Source organism: Ornithorhynchus anatinus, chromosome 1 (assembly GCF_004115215.2).
Source record: "Ornithorhynchus anatinus isolate Pmale09 chromosome 1, mOrnAna1.pri.v4, whole genome shotgun sequence".
NCBI lineage: Eukaryota > Metazoa > Chordata > Mammalia > Monotremata > Ornithorhynchidae > Ornithorhynchus > Ornithorhynchus anatinus.
The window spans coordinates 91,389,672-91,407,343 of record NC_041728.1 but is presented as its reverse complement, the minus strand read 5'-3'; positions in this window follow the sequence as shown (position 1 = coordinate 91,407,343).

The window sequence follows — 17,672 nt, the reverse complement described above, 5'->3', positions numbered from 1 at the left end:
TGTCCAAGTGGAAAGTCAATGATTTGGAATTGTATTGTACTCTCCCAAGTGTTTAGTACAGTGCTCTGCACACAGTAAGTGCCCAATAATTATGATTGAATGAATGAATGAATGATTTGGGTATTAAGAATCTAGATTTATCTGGGAATGTGTTTGTTATATTGTTATACTGTAAACACCCAAGCAGTTATTACAGTGCTGTGCACACATTAAGCACTCAATAAATGTGGTTGGCTGACTGATCGACCACAAGTATGCTGTGAGACTTTGAACCAGTCACTCAATCTTTCTATGCATCCCTTTTCTCATCCACACAACTGGGCATTACCTGTCCCTATCTCCCTCTCCTTACCATGAATGCAGAGTGGCCCAGTGACTAGAGCACGGGCTTGGGAGTCAGAAGGACCTGGGTTCTAATCCTGGCTCTGCCACCTGTCTGCTGTGTGACCTTGGGAAAATGAATTCACTTCTCTGTGCCTCAGTTACCTCATCTGTAAAATGGAGATTGAGACTGTGAGCTCCATGTGGGACAGAGACTGTGTCCAACCTGATTTGCTTGTAACTACCCCGGTGCTTAGTACAGTGCCTGGCATATGGTAAGTACTTAACAGATACTATTATTATTATTATGAATGTCCACTGAGATGGCTAATGAGAAAATGATTTGGAAAGACCCATAGTCTCCCAACCACCCACAACTATTCAGCATTATTCAAAGATTTCTCCTGCCCTTTGGGTTGGCAGATGCACCCTTTCAGTATGCAGCAGACACTTAGGTATCTTCGTGTCATACATTCTCCTTGCATGTCCCACCCAGTGGAGCTGTTTGTGGTGTTACTTTAATGCTGGTGAACTGAGCTTTAAGACCTCATCCTTCATCATTTTGTACTGCCACTTAATGTTGAGTAGGATTTGTAAAGGATAATTGCTGTAGGAACCAAATATGTAGTATTTGCTAAGTGCTTACTATGTATCTTCTGAGATAGGTCTAGGTCTCATAGCTTAGTACAGTGCTCTGAACGTAGTCATTGCTCAGTAAATATGATTGACAGTATGATAGTATATAGAAGATTGGACTCTTTTAACAACACTTGCGAACCTTCCACTCGATTTCAAGCCTGTTGTCCTGCTGTTTCTTTACTCTGTCTTGCAGCTCCCAGAGGCTATGCTGATCTACTACATTCTGCTTTCTACTTCATCATATATTGCTGGAAAGCTAACTGCCTAGGTAGCAGAGTTCAGTTGTTGCTTTAAATTCTGAAATGCTGATATATGGTCTTCAGGTATAGGTTGGTACATCGCTTCTATTTACTTTCAAATTATTGTCAAACCACAGTGGTGCTGTAAAGTAATTCATAATCGTATTTTTTTAGCTTCTCACTAAAATTGTTCAAATGATCAAAATGCATAATAAAAGTCCTCTGAAACTGATAATGCATTTCATGAGAAAATTCCTAAGATTTCTGTTAGACTGTTTTATTTTCAAACTACCCTGACTGGACACTTGAACTAGGTTTTATTATTACTACTTTATCCAAGAGTATATCATTACCTGGCATATCAGTGACTTTCAATGACTTATTAAGAGTTGGGATAATAACTAATCAGTGTTGCTAACGTATCTTCTCTTTATTTAGTTTGAATTTATCTAGTTTACCTAGGGGGCAGGTGGTGGGCTTGTCATCTTAAATAATTTTCTCAGCCTCCTAAATTCCTTTCTGGAATTGTGAGGGAGATCAGAAAATAGCACTGAATGAAACTAAAGATTTGACTGAATAAACATCAGAGAGGGCAGAGATCAACCCTGGTTCTTCCGAAAACCAAGCCCTCTTCATAGAGGAGGGATGACCAGAATTTTCTGGATTTCCAATAATCCATCTGTATTCGACCAGGCCAGTGGCCCCAGAAGAATTGTTCCAAATGAAATGATGTCCGGAAAAAGATGAAAACGGTTTCTGGGCTGCCGGCAATCAGTTGCGAGGGTGACCTCTCCGAGGTTCACCCTCTCACTGCGGGGACATTCCCGGCCGCTTAACCTTTAGGTTTGTTTTATTTCAAGACAGTTACACTTTTCTTTAGCGTTTGAAAATGGTGGGGGGGGGGTGGCTGTTTTTTTTCTCCTCTCCCCTTGTTTCCTGTAGACCGTGAACCCTTTGAAACGTGCTGGCCTTCGAAGCCCACTAGAAGGAGATGGTGAATGCCACACATCTAATTGTGTGTCTCCACAGAAACTTCCCTCTAATTCCTGGTTGCTAACCCACATTCTTTAAGTCCCCTGGCTCCTTTCCCAACACTCCTCCTCTGTCTCACAAAGAAAAGAATTTGGGTTTTTTTTTCTCCCCCTTCTGCCCAAGGTCTTTTTTAATTTCAAAGCAACCTACTTGAATGACTATTCAGTGTGTGCAGACTGAGGCCTCTCCACCACTCTCTCAGAGGGAGTAAAGGCCGTGCGTGCTTTTAAAGACTGAGGAAAGCATCCTACCCATAGCGGTCCAGGCTGCACACACAGCCCCCTGACCTAACCATCTGTATGCAAATCTCCTCAGACTAAGTAAACTTTCATAAAAATGTTCTGGGCCTTCTTTCTGTGTGTTTAGCAATTATTAATGCACATTGGTTCTTTGTGGTATATTATTATGCTTTGTGTGTTCAGGCGACTCCTTGGCACCTGCACTCATAGGTGGCAGATGGCAAATCTTGGCAGCAATGGGGAGACTTTCCTGAATACAGCTAAGCCACAAACTGGCATCTTTTATTTCTTTATGTGTGTACTGAGGAGAAAGGATTAGTGGTAGATTACCAGTAGCCTATCAAGACATTTAACAAAAAGGGAAAATCTGGTGGATGTTTTACAGAAAGGAAAGAAAGAAAGAAAAAAAAAAAGGATATCATGCTATTTGCATTAAAAATTGCTAACAGATACATAAATGTAAATAGTTTTCCCCAAAAGGTAGCAGTCTCATTATTCTGGATGATATCCAATTTGGCGCCATGCAACCTCTGAATAGATTCTGCTCGTTTCAAATACATTTTCAAGTATGTGACTACTCCAGAGCACTAACGACCAAATGATTTCACGTACGTCACGTACATCGCAACCCAGTAATATACTTTGGGAGCTCTTCCAGTCTGAATCATTAAAGGAAAGGTTTTATTGCTTCCTCTAAGGCAGTCACACCCTGCGGCAAGAAGCTTACCTTTAACCTCTTAAGCCTACCTCACAGGATGTTGCGTTTACCTGGAAAGATAGAGTCAGTATTTTCCTCTCTCTTCTTCTATGGCTCCTTCAAAGATTAAAATACAAATGGAAACAGCACGTGGAAATCATTCCACTGTGTTAAAAATGCAAACCTTAAGCAAAAGTTGTGCTGCCATTTAGCTTTAACTCCAAACCAGCTATGTAAAAGAGGATGTGCCCATGTTCTCACTGCCTGAAAGAAATCAGGGTGGGCCCAGTGAAAATTTACAATGATGGTCTGAAAATGAATTTAATTATATGCACTCTTTGTTGTTATTGTTTTTGGAAGAGAAGCACTACACAATAGTTGTGTCCTTGGCCCTTGAAGAAGGTGCTTACTGACAGTGAATTTCACCTTTGGGACTGTGTGTGTGTGTGTGTTTATGGGTACGTTTGTGTATGTGACTGAAATGGGCAGTGCAGGACCTACAGTCTATCATGCATTCTGTACACAAATAGACTGTCATGCTTGTTATGTCTGTTGTAAGCTCGTTCTGAGCAGGGAACTTGTCTGCTAATTCTGCTGTACTGTACTCTCCCAAGTGCTTAATTCAGTGCTCTGCACATAGTAAGCTCTCAATAAATACCACTGATTGATTGATTGCTGCACCAAATGTTATTTTTATTTTTGAGTCCTCATTTCTCACTCCAAATGCCTTGAAGACAGGAATCGTGTCTACTTATACTACTGTATTCTCCCAAGACAGTGCTCCATACATAGAGAGCACTCAATTATTATTATTACTAATATAATAATCATAATAATATTCAGCACTTACAATATGTCAAGCACAGTTCTAATCACTGGGTCATCAGGTTGGACCCAGTCCCTGTTCCACATGGGGTTCACAATCTAGATAGGAGGGAGTAGGATTTCATTCTCATTTAACAGATGAGGAAACTGAGGTACAGAGAAGTTAAGGAACTTGTCCAAGGTCACACAGCAGACAGGTGGCAGAGTCAGCATTAGAACCCAGGTCCTTCTGACTTCCAGGCTAAGGCTCTTTCCCCTAGGCTACACTGATGCTTAGTAAATGCCATTCATTGAAAGATTGAACTCTGACCGGAAGAGGTTTCCACAGATGTTTAGGTTCTCGTGAAATAAGGAGCAGGAGAAAGAAGGGAATGGTGGATGGAGAAGCAATGGTTAACAAGGGTGATACAGATTTTGTAGGCTGGATGAACAACTGCAGACAATGACTTTTGAGGGGTTTTTCTTGTTTTTTGTTTTGTTTTAATGGTATTTGTTAACTCTACTATGTGCCAAGCACTGTACTAAGCACTGGGGTAGAGACAAGCTAATCCATGTCCCACATTGGGCTCACAGTCTTTTTCCGCATTGAACAGATGAGGTAACTGAGGCCCAGAGAAGTTAAGAGACTTGCCCAAAGTCACACAGCAGACAAGTGGTGAAGTTGGGATTGGAATCCAGGTCCTTGGACTCTCAGGCCTGTACTCTTTCCACTAGACCATGCTGGTTCTCCAGTTACAAGGCAATGATAACATTTCAATATTGAATAAAAATTTGCTCCTAGGTTATAATGGCCCTTTCTAAGACCCCTTTTTCCTCTGTTCCTTCTCCCCTCTCCATCATCCTGACTCCCTCCCTCTGCTCTCCCCCTCTCCCCCCAACCCACAGCACTTGTGTATATATGTACATATTTATTATTCTATTTATTAATGATGTGCATATATCTATAATTCTATTTATTTATATTGATGCTATTGATGCCTGTTTACTTGTTTAGGTGTCTGCTTCCTGCCTTCTAGACTGTGAGCCCGTTTTTGAGTAGGGATTGTCTCTGTTGCTGAATTGTACTTTCCAAGTGCTTAGTACAGTAAGTGCACACAGTAAGCACTCAGTAAATATGAATCAGTGAATGAATAAATGCACAATAGAAGACACGATTGCAGCCAAAGTAAGCATAACTCCTCTCTACTCGGAAATGTACTTAAACCATCCTGGACACATGGATAGATAGATAGATATCACACCCTCCCTTCAGTTTTACTGCAATGATGCTCCTCTCTCATTCATTTATCTGTTCTTCACATTTAAAGAAAGACCACACTGACTGTGCAATCCACACCCGTCAGTGTTTGTGGCTAAAAAGGCCAGTGTATGACCCACAGCCCCGACCACTCCCTGCCCATGTAAAATCGGCCTTTATTGTGCTGTCATGAATAATCTTGCCCCTTTTCCCAACATCCTGAAGAGACATCTGCCCAAGAAGAGCTACTCCTTCCTTGGTTTCAGTGTTCCATGCTGGTCTGCCTGCAGCAGCTGTCTCTCCTAGTTGTCAGCTGAGATCACGAACAATGAAGTCTTAGAATCAAGTCAGTCTACTAGCACTGAAGCCATATGTTCCTCAAAACATCTATGCTGGGTGGCACATATGAGGAAAATGGGCGAGGCTTTCTTTTCCCACATCTTTTAAATGTTATTAATTTCCCCTTGCTCTTTTTTTTCCCAATTTCACCTCACCTTACAGGTATTTTGAGAAGACCTTCCTCTCTTCCTTTCCCCTTACATCTCCCATCTGGCAAAGTTGTGTTGGGGTGAGCATAACATTAGTAATAATAATAAGAAGAATAGTGCTACTTGTAATGATATTTATTCATCACTGTGCTAAGCCTTCGTAGATAAAAAATAGTCAGTTCATACACAATCCCTTGTCTCACACCTGGCTCATAATCTGAGAGGGAGAACAGTTATTTTATCACCTTTCACAGATGAAGAAACTGAGGCACAGAGAAATCAAGTGACTTGTCCGGGATTACTCAGCATACAAGTGCCAGAACCAGAACTAGAACCTGGACTTACAATGTCCTTGTTTTTTGCCCTTTTCAAGAGAACAAGCTCTTTTAATGTTAATATTTCAATCAGGGAAGTTACAAATTGATCCCAGTGGAAAAATTGGAGTCTGTTCATTGTCCTATATATTCAGATTGCCAAGGGGTCCTTCAACTTCTGCCACTGTTTATAAATCTCTGAATCAAGATACCCTCCTTGTCTAGAAGTGACACAACGTTGCTGACTCACACTGATCTCATGGCCCATTATGAACAATTTTTTGTTTATATAGATAACTGTGAACTATCTGTTTTCCTCCCAAACTATGCTTTAGTCGACTGATGACTATTTAAAAATTTACTGTATCATTTCACTGCTTTCTTAGTCCCTTAATTTCTGGGTGTTTCACCAAAAAGATGGCATGAGGAAAGCTGGTAAGAGTCCTTAAGAATATCAAAACTGAGAACCAGTTTGTGTGACTCCAAACTCTAATCGTGACCACGGTTAGCATCCCACTGTCGATAGCATCATCTTCAAATGCAAAAGAAGGTTCTGCTATTGCTTTTGAACTGTCTCTTCTATTTGCCAAGGACCCAGAATACATTCCCAAGTGATCTGCCACTATAACAGCCCCATGACTGGATTATTATCATTATATTTGTTCAGGGTTTACTACATATCAAGCACTATTCTGAAGATGGGATAAATACAAGTTAAAATAGTTGGACTCCTTGCAGTCAGGGAACGTTTCTACCAACTCTGTATTGTACTCTCCCAAGCACTTAGTAGAGTGCTCTACATACAGTTAGCACTCAATTAATACCACTGGTGATGAGGATGGTAACGTTCTCTGTTCCATATGGGGCTCACAATTTGTAAGCTCCTTATGGGCAGGGATCATATCTACAAACTCAATCGTATTATACTCTCTCAAGCACTTAGTACAGTGATCTGTACACAATCAGCACTCAATAAATTCCACTGATTGATGTTGTTTGGAGATTACTTAGATCTCTTATTCTATTTCTGTCCATACTCCTGCTCTCTTTAGCCCATTCCATTGCTTGTTTCCAGCTGCCAATCAAATCAATAAATCATATTTTTGAGTGATTACTATGTGCAGATCACTGTTATGAATGCAATTGGGGAAAGGCCGAAGAAGTGAAATTCAAGGCAGTCAATTTAGTAACTCCTTAGCAGGTCTTATAAGAGGTTCTGGCAAAGGAAGAATTTGCAAGAGATTTTAGGGAAACCTCTGGTTAATCCATGTAAATCCTCTCCTCTACCAATATGGCTTGTGAAGATTTAAGTTACCATGCATTTAGGTCTACTGAACTTCATCGTATCTTGGTTTTAAGCAAGGTAAGCCATCCCTTCGGGCACAATGTCAGAGCAGGGAGAACTGCACAGCTCCTTTTCTTTTTATGGTATTTGTTAAGTGCTTACCATGTGTCAGGCACTATACTAGACACTGAGTAGATAGAAACTAATTAGGTTGGACACAGTCCATGTCACACATGGGGCTCACAGTCTTATTCCCCACTGAACAGATGAGGTAACTGAGGCACAGAAAATTTAAATGAGGTCACACAGCAGAAAAGTGGCAGACCTGGGATTAGAATTTAGGTCCTTCTGACTCCCAGGCTAATGCTCTATCCACTAGGCCACCCTGCTTCTTAAAGAAGATGGTAGCAGTGTCATCTCTCCCAGTGCTGGTGACCATACAGGACTTCCCAAACATGCACAGGACCTCTCAAAAAGATCATTCATCCAATCCTTTTCAAAGATAGTGACTGCTTGACTCTTCTCAAAAATGGAGAACTCGCCGCACTTCACAACGATGGTGGCAAGATAGAAGTGATCCAATAATGGGGCATAAATCAGGGTCTTGGAGCCAAACTAACCGGGGCATTGAATTGTGGGTGGTAGCGGGAAAAATGGGGATGGCAGAGTTGATCCATTCAATCATACTTACTGTGTGCAGAGCACTGTGCTAAGCAGTTGGCAAGGTGCACGACAACAATAAATAGACACATTCCCTGCCCACAGTTAGCTTACAGTCTAGTTGATGTTAGTGTGGGTCTAGACTGCAAACTCATTATGGGAAGGGATAAAGTCTGTTGTACTCTCTGAAGCACTTAGTAGAGTGCTTTATATACAGTAAGTACTCAATAACTGCCCTTGGTTTACTACTGTATTGTACTCTCCCAAACACTCAGTACAGTCTCTGCACACTAAGTGCTCAAAAATATGATTGACTGACTGATTGGTTGTGGGTAGTGGTGGAAAAATGTTCTTCGACTAATGTTGCATATGAAATCAGTATGTTATGTTGCACGCTTTTGCAGCGCGCTATAATAATGCCATAGAATGAGGGTGTGAAGAGGGCAGCTATCTTTCTCCACCTCAGGGGGGCTATTACCTCACAAGCCTACCAATAAAACCATTATCGTATTTTTGTATGAAAAATCCTGTATGTGATTTCTGCAGATATTGTCAAAACATGCAAACATACTAAGAAACGTGACACAGGTATTCCCATGCATACTGCTGATAGTATATAGACTTTTATTTTGCTGGACTTAATATCCAGATAGCCAGATCATAGCTAGATCTTGACCTGTTTTGCTCTAATTAATGACTTGGCAGTTAGGGTGCAGAAGGAAGGATGTGTTGAGGCATGGTTCTTTCCAGAATACCTGTGGCTCCCTTTATTCATTCCCCTTTCTGACCCCACAGAACTTATGTACATATCTGTAATTTATTCATTTATATTAATATCTGTCTCCCCCTCTAGATCGTGAGCTCATTGTGGGCAGGGATTGTCACTCTTTATTACTGCATTGAATTTTCCCAAGTGCTTAGTACAGTGCTCTGCACACAGTAAGTTCTCAGTAGATAAGATTGAATGAATGACCACTCACAATCTTCACCAGATTTCTTTGAACTCGAAAAACTCAGCTTTGGCTTCAAAGCATTCAATCATCTTACCTCCTCCTAGTGAAGCAGCGTGGTTCAGTGGAAAGAGCCCAGACTTGGGAGTCAGAGGTCATGGGTTCTAATCCCGACTCCACTGCTTGCCAGCTGTGTGACTTTGGGCAAGTCACTTCACTTCTCTCTGCCTCAGTACCTCATCTGTAAAATGGGGATGAAAGCTGTGAGCCCCACGTGGGACAACCTGATCACCTTGCATCCCCCCAGCACTTAGAACAGTGCTTTGCACATAGTAGTAAGCACTTAACAAATACCACCATTATTATTATTAATATATGCCCAGCCCTCACACTTGGCTCCTTTAATGCTAACCTCACTCTTCCTCGATCTCATCTACCTCACTGCCGACTTCTCACCCATGTCCTGCACTGGCCTGGAATGCCCACCCTCCTCAAATCCAACAAACAATTACTCTCCTTCAGTTCACAGTCTTATTGAAGGTACATCTCCTCCAAGAGGTTTTTCCTGTCTAAGCCCTCCTCCCCCCTTCTCCCATTCCCTTCTATGTCACCCTGAATTGCTCCTTTTCTTTCCTGCCCCATAGAATTTATGTACATATCTTTAATTTATTCATTTAAATTAATGTTTGTCTTACCCCTCTAAACGGAAAGCTCTCTGTGGGCAGGGAATGTGTCTGCTTATTTTTATATTGTACTCTCCAAGCACTTATTACAGTGCTCCCCACATTGTAAGTGCTCAATAAATATGACTGAATGAATGAATGGATTGTTGGATGTAAATTCCTCCATCACAGTGCTTCCAATAAGAGTCTAATCCATTCATGGCCTGATCCCTAATTTGCGTTCCCAGAATTTGATTTCCTTTGTCTGACCCCACTTCCCTAGCCTGCCAGTGTCTCTGTGCTATGAAGCTCAACCTGGGCAGGGCTTGGTGTGATGCCATGCTCCCTGTGACCACCGAGCAACAGTCACCAGATGAGAGTGATTGTTGGTGATGTTGATTGGCAGTTTGGATGGATTGAAGGAAAGAAATCTAAAGGTGGGGATTCAACCATCTCTATCCCTTTTGCTGCCACACAATCCGTATCAGTTCCTTCCTTGCTGGACAGCCCCTCTTTGTCCTTGGCTTTACTATCCAGAGACAGAATTAGAGAAGTCCAGGCACTGGGCAGTCCTGTCTATAGCTGGGCTGGGCCAGGAAAGTTTTGTTTGAGAGCCTTATCCTTCTGGGTGGCTGCGCATGATCTTTATTGGAACTAACACACTACTGTGGGGCTTGAAGCAACATGGCCTAATGGAAAGAGCATAGGCCTGGGAATCAGTGGACTGGGATTCTCATTCTGGCTCTGCCACTTATCTGTGATGCGTGACCTTGGGTAAGTAATAATAATAATAATAACGGTGGTGTTTGTTAAGAGCTTACTATGTGCCAAGCACTGATCTAAGCACTGGGGTATTCATTCAATAGTATTTATTGAGCATTTACTATGTGCAGAGCACTATACTAAGTGCTTGGAATGTACAATTCGGCAACAGATAGAGACAGGCCCTGCTCATTGACGGGCTTACAGTCTAATCGGGGGAGACTGACAAAAACAAGACAACTTAATCACAGTAAATAGAATCAAGGGGATGTACACCTCATTAACAAAATAAATGGGATAATAAAAATATGTACAAATGAGCACAGTGCTGAGGGGAGGGGAAGGGAGAGGTGGAGGAACATAGGAAAAGGGGGGAAAGGGGGCTTAGCTGAGGGGAGGTGGGGGGGTAGAGAGGCAGCAGAGGGAAAAGGGGAAGCTCAGTCTGGGAAGGCCTTATGGAGGAGGTGAGCTCTCAGTAGGTCTTTGAAGAGGGAAAGAGAGTAAGTTTGGTGGAGGTGAGGAGGGAGGGCATTCCAGGACAGCGGGAGGACGTGGGCCAGGGGTCGACGGCAGGATAGGCTAGAATGGGGGACAGTGAGGAGGTGAGTGGCAGAGGAGCGGAGACTGCGGGGTGGGCAGTAGAAAGAGAGAAGGGAGGAGAGGTAGGAAGGGGCAAGGTGATAGCCTTGAAGCCTAGAGTGAGAAGTTTTTGTTTTGTGTGGAGGTTGATAGGCAACCACTGGAGGATTTTAAGGAGGGAAGTGACATGCCCAGAGCGTTTCCGCAGGAAGATGATCTGGGCAGCGGAGTGAAGAATAGACTGGAGCATGGAGAGACAGGAGGAAGGGAGATCAGAGAGAAGGCTGACACAATAATCCAGCTGGGATATTATGAGAGTCTGTAGCAGTAAGATAGCCATTTGGGTGGAGAGGAAAGGGCGGATCTTGGTGATATTGTAAAAGTGAGACCAGCAGATGTTGGTGACGGATTGGATGTGTGGGGTGAATGAGAGAGCTGAGTCGAGGATGACACCAAGGTTGAGGGCTTGAGAGAAGGGAAGGATGGTCATACCATTCACAGTGACAGGGAAGTCAGGAAGAGGACAGGGCTTGAGAGGGAAGATAAGGAGCTCAGTTTTGGACATGTTGAGTTTTCGGTGGCGGGCAGCCATCCAGGTGGAGACATCCTGGAGGCAGGAGGAGATATGAACCTGAAGGGACGGAGAGAGAACAGGGAGGGAGATGTAGATTTGTGTGTCATCTGCATAGAGATGATAGTTGAAGCCGTGGGAGCGAATAATAATAATAATAATAATGTTGGTATTTGTTAAGCGCTTACTATGTGCCGAGCACTGTTCTAAGCACTGGGGTAGACATAGGAATCAGGTTGTCCCACGTGGGGCTTACAGTCTTAATCCCCATTTTACAGATGAGGGAACTGAGGCAAAGAGAAGTTAAGTGACTTGCCCACAGTCACACAGCCGACAAGTGGCAGAGCTGGGATTCGAACTCATGAGCCCTGACTCCAAAGCCCGTGCTCTTTCCACTGAGCCACGCTGAATGAGTTCACCAAGGGAGTGAGCTTAGATTGAGAACAGAAGAGGGCCAAGAACTGACCCTTGAGGAATCCCTACAATTAGAGGTTGGGAGGGGGAGGAGGAGCCTGCGAAGAAGATCGAGAATGACCAGCCAGAAAGTTAAGAGGAGAACCAGGAGAGGACGGAGTCCATGAAGCCAAAGTGAGATTAGGTGTGGAGGAGAAGGGGTTGGTCTACAGTGTCAAAGGCAGATGAGAGGTCAAGGAGGATTAGGATAGATTAGGAGCCATTGGGTTTGGCAAGAAAGGGGTCATGGGTGACCTTTGGGAGAGCAGTCTCCATAGAGTGGAGGGGACAGAAGCCAGATTGGAGGGGGTCCAGGAAAGAGTTGGAGTTAAGGAATTCTAGGCAGCAAGTATAGACGACTCGTTCTAGGAGTTTGGAAAGGAAGAGTAGGAGGGAGATAGGGTGATAACTGGAAGGGGAAATGGGGTCGACAGAGGGGTTTTTTAGGGTAGATACAAGGTAATCAGGGTGTCCCACGTGCAGCTCACAATCATAATCCCCATTTTACAGATGAGATAACTGAGGTACAGAGAAGTTAAGTGACTTGCCCAAAGTCACACACATCTGATAAGTAGCGGAGCCGAATTACAACTCATGACCTCTGACTCCCAAGCCTGTGCTTTTTCCACTAAACCAGACTGCTTCTCTAAGTCACTTCATTCTCTGTGCCTCAGTACCCTCATCTGCAAAATTGGGTATCAATATTTGTTCTTCCTCCTACTTAGACTGTGAGCTCCATGTGGGACCCAATTATTTTGTATCTACTCCAGTGCCTAGTCTAGTGCTTGGTACACAGTAAGCATTTAAAATATACCACTATTATTATTATTTGAACAGGTTGATAGTAGCATAGTATAAAGTCACAGAATAAGCTTTTGAAATGACAGCTAGGCTCAATTTGGACCCTGAGAGGAGTTACTTTCTGAAACAGAAAGAGTGGAAACCTAGTTGCTGGAGGTTCGGTTGGAAAAGCGACAGTTTTCTCTGGTAAAGTCAGTTAAGATTCTCAAGTTAATGGAGACTTGCCCCATACCACAATAAATACTACGATTTGTCTGAACATCTTGTAAAACTGAACAAATAAATACTATCTGAACATTTCCAAGCTGTTTGTAAAAATGAACAGATTAAAGCAGTCAACATCCCCAAGGGCGCAATTACAAGTAAATATGATAGCCAGAGTATGGATGGGTAAACTACTCAGCCCAACTTAGACCTCACCTCCTCCAGGAGGCCTTCCCAGACTGAGCCCTCCCTTTCCCTCTGCCCCACCTCCCCTCCCCATTCCCCCGACTCCCTCCTTCTGCTCTACCCCCTTCCCCTCCCCACAGAACTTGTGTGTATTTGTATATATTATTTACTATTCAGTTTTATTAATGCTGTGTATATATCTATGATTCTATTTATCTTGATGGTATTGATGCCTGACTACTTGTTTTGTTTTGCTGTCTGTCTCCCCCTTTAAGACTGTGAGCCCATTGTTGGGCAGGGATTGTCTCTTATCTGTTGCCGAATTGTACATTCCAAACTCTTAGTACAGTGCTCTGCACACAGTAAGCGCTCAATAAATACAATTGAATGAATGAATTAATAAACTGACATACGGAGTTGAAGCGACTTGCACAAATTCTGAGAGCTGTGTGGAGTGAAGTCCTCTGAGGAGGAGGAGGAAACTGATTACCATTCCCTAGAAAATAACACTTTACAAACTTAAAGAACTTGATGAGGAATTCAGGAGGCCCAGCGTGTCCTTTCTGATAACTCTACATGTTGGGCGCCTTAACAGAAATACAAAATTCACATAAATGACCACTTAAATTTGCCTCAATTTTAACATAAATTACACTCTGCTATATCTTTCTGGTGGTATGCAATTTGCCAGGTTGTATTTTAAAAAATTCTTTGTCAGATTCAACAACATTCAATAGCATTTATACATTATATAAATATATAATATTTTAGAGTTTTCTCTACGCATTGTATTGGTTCATTACTCTTAAAATGTTAACTATTCAGGACCAATTGATTTACTGGCCTAAACAAGCATTTGAAAAACATTTAGATCAAACTCTGAACAAGTACAAATTTTTGAAAGACTTAGGGTATATAATACGGGTTTAATGTCAGCTGTTACTCAGATTTTAACTCTAGGGAACCGTAAGGTAATTTAAGGTTTTGAAATAGGAGATGCAAATGCATAGGTTTCTTGTTAGTGGGCTCATTACAATGACTTTAATTTTCAGAAATGATTATGGTAATTGTACCTGAGAAAGAGAATGTACAATGATGTCTGAATTCTCAGTGAATTAATCAATGTGTGTGTGTGTGTGTGAGTGAAAGAGAAAGATTGAAAGAGACAGTATATGAAAGGAGAGTTTAGTGGATTAATGCAAAACAGATACCACCCCAGGCTTTTCAGACCTGATTTCAGAATACAAATTTCTGAGATAGAGGAGGAATATATAATCATACAATTTCCACATTGGGTTCTTCACTTTTTCTTTTCTTTTTTTAACAGGGACTAGACTGGTCCTTCAGTGTCAACAATGAATTTGAAATGAAAGAAACTAGAGTTGTTTGATTCCTGCACTAGTATGCAAAAGATACTGCATTTTCATTAATTAGTTTCCAGAGTTGGAATTAAAAGACTAGATGCAATGGGACAATACTAAACAGAAAAAACCCTTCATTTATATATTTAGAGAAGGGTGTCTAGAGGAGAGCAGAACTGGAGACGAAAAAGACAAATGAATTGGGATATTAAGAGTTTAATCGGAAGAAGAGAAGGAGAAAATGGTCACTTAATAATAGTAATTATTCAGAGGATGGTTATCCATGTCTTTGTTCTACTAGGGACAGGGTAAATATAAATGAGATTAAATTACAGCAATAGCGATTTAGTTAACAGGACTAATTTCCTAACAGTAAGTGTTGCCCAGGCACTTAAAGTTGTTCATGTACAGGACTGGATGATTCAAGGAGTTGTAAAATCTTCCATGGAAGTTTAAAAATTAGCACAGAGAAGCAGGATAGCCTATTTGCAAGAACACTGACCTGGAGGTTAGGAGTCCTGGGTTCTAATTCCTTCCTTGTCTCTTACTGTTGTGTGACTTGGGCAATCACTTAACTTATCTGTTCCTCAGTTCCTCACCTATAAAATGCAGATTCAATACTATTTTCCCCTTTACTTAGACCATAAACCTCATATGAATCAAGGATCTTCATATGAGTCTGACTTGATTAGCATAATGCTCGGCACATACCATGCTTACTAAATACCACAGTTATCATTAGCTTAAGAGAGAGAAAGAGGTTGAATTAGAATGAATCAATTTGGATATTTTTGGTTAAGATTTGGTGGGAGAAGTGGAAATACTGGCTAAGATGGGTATTGGGAATTTTCTTTAATCTCTTGTTCTGTGACTTCTGAGTCTCCAATTATTATTTCTACTAACTTTACTGTACTCTCCCAAGCCCTTGGAATGGTGCTTGGTACATAGTAAGCACTTAACATTCAATAATATTTGTTGAGTGCTTACTATGTGCAGAACATTACAAATACCTTCATTATTATTACAGAGCTCTGCAACCAGTAAGCACTCAATAAATACCGCTGACTGATTAACAATTAATTATAGAAATAAAATAGTATTCCTCACACTCACAGTGCTGCTCTCACACCACCACCCCTACTCTGTTCCTTATCCTCTTGTTCCAAAGTCCAGATCATCTGCCTCTACCACTGCTAAAACAACGTCATACTGATCAACTGATCTTCTCGTCCCGTATCCTCTTTTCGAACTTATCTGGCTATTCTTTCCTATTCCTTTCATGCCCTTCACCTAAACTAAATATCAGGGACCTCACCATCCATGAAGATGTTCCCAGCGACCCTCCAGCCACTCACTTCTTCTCCCTTCTCAAACAACTTGGGCTTACAGCAGCTGTACTCATCACTTGTCACTATACACTTCTCACTTCACAACACTTGCCCTCCATGCAAAACTATTCTCACTGAGCCCTCAATTCTTTAGATTCCTACCATTTAATCCAAATAATCATATTCCATCTGAGCCCGTCATTAGGCAGGGATGGTCTCTATCTGTTGCTGAATTGTACATTCCAAGTGCTTAGTACAGTGCTCTGTACCTAGTAAGCACTCAATAAATACTATTGAATGAATCTGGATTCCTTAACTCTACTGCCCTCCCTTGATGCTCAAATCCACACCCTCCACTTCTGCTTTATTCACCAAACTCAACTTCAATTGATCTCGAATTGCCACTCTTCAGTCCTAGACCACCTACCTAATAGGTAATACCTAATACCTTCAAACCTGCACTCATATACTGTAGAGCTTTGTGGGCACTAAAGCATTAAACTGATTTCTAACACTCTACCCTTTCTTCTGTTCAGCAACACTATTTTTCTTTCCTAGTCAACCCTTTTGCCCAGTGACCATATCAAGTATTCCCTTTAGAAGCTGCCAGTGATTCCCCATCGCCCGCCCAGCCCTGTCCTTGATGACCTCACCAATTACTTTGGTAACAAGATGAAAATTCAAATGTTCTCCCTTCAACCCCCCAACTCCTTCTACTAGATTTACTCTTGCATTCTTCCCAGGATTCACCCAAGAGGAGATTTCTCACCTATTTTCAAAATCTACTCTCTTCACCTGTGTTTCTGGCCCTATCCACTCTCTTCTTTTAAAAAAAAAAAAAAAAACTTGCTCCCATCTGCCTTCTCTCCCAACTGCCCTGCCTTCAATCAATAATTCTCTGATGGCCTTTTTCCTTTTGCCTTCAGATATATTCAATCTATCAGTAACACTGATTGAGTCTCTTCATGTGCAGAGTACTATAGTGAGCAACTGGGAGAGTACAGTAGAATTTGTAGGTAAGATCTCTGCACTCAAGGAACATACATTCTAGCTTGAATAACAATAAAAGAAACTAAGAGTGTAAAGATATATATATATGAGGGAAAGTGAGTATCTAAGTATCCTAAGTTTAATGCAGAGATGGGCAACCACTGGAGGTTCTTGAGGAGTGGGAAAACATGAACTGAACAGTTTTGTAGAAAAATTATTCAGGTAGCACAGTGAAGTAGGGATTGGTATGGAGAGAGACAGGAGGCAGGGATGTCAGCAAGAAGTCTGATGCAGTAGTCAAGGCAGGTTATGATAAGCTCTCATAATATCACGGCTGGATTATTGTCAGCCTTCTCTCTGATCTCCCTTCCTCCTGTCTCTCTCCACTCCAGTCTATTCTTCGTTCCGCTGCCCAGATCATCTTCTTGCAGAAACGCTCTGGGCATGTCACTCCCCACCTTAAAAACCTCCAGTGGTTGCCTATCAACCTCTGTACAAAACAAAAACTTCTCACTCTGGGCTTCAAGGCTCTCCATCACCTTGCCCCCTCCTACCTCACCTCCCTTCTCTCTTTCTACTGCCCACCCTGTACACTCCGCTCCTCTGCCGCTCACCTCCTCACGGTCCCCTGTTCACACCTATCCCGCCATCGACCTCTGGCACACGTCCTCCCGCTGTCCTAGAATGCCCTCCCACCTCACCTCCACCAAACTAACTCTCTTCCCCTCTTTAAAGCCCTACATAGAGCTCACCTCCTCCAAGAGGCCTTCCCAGACTGAGCTTCCCCTTTTCCCTCTGCTCCCTCTGCTCCCTCTCTTCTCCCTATCCACCCTCTGCTCCCTCCCATTC